We start from the raw sequence: 286 nt of genomic DNA, 5'->3' as shown, positions 1-286 counted from the left end.
ATGCTCACAAACTGGCAGTAGTAATTTCTCTTGTAGTGGATCGTAAAGCAAACAGATGGGCAGTGAGATATGTAGTAAACCTAGTGTGGACATGTCAAAATGTATTACTACATGCTCACAGTAGGAAAAAAATGGAGTGCATGCAAATTACTAGATGGTAATATCATTACTACTACTGCAGGCCCAATTTACTGATGGTAGCAATTAACTGTTGGGCTCTTTTACGATGCGACGATCGTCAGTTACCATAAATTAATGGTCCAAGTGCGAGGTGTTGGATATGTTA

Source organism: Triticum dicoccoides, chromosome 5A, assembly GCF_002162155.2.
Source record: "Triticum dicoccoides isolate Atlit2015 ecotype Zavitan chromosome 5A, WEW_v2.0, whole genome shotgun sequence".
Lineage (NCBI taxonomy): Eukaryota > Viridiplantae > Streptophyta > Magnoliopsida > Poales > Poaceae > Triticum > Triticum dicoccoides.
The sequence above is the reverse complement of the archived record's forward strand: the minus strand, read 5'-3'. Positions refer to the sequence as shown.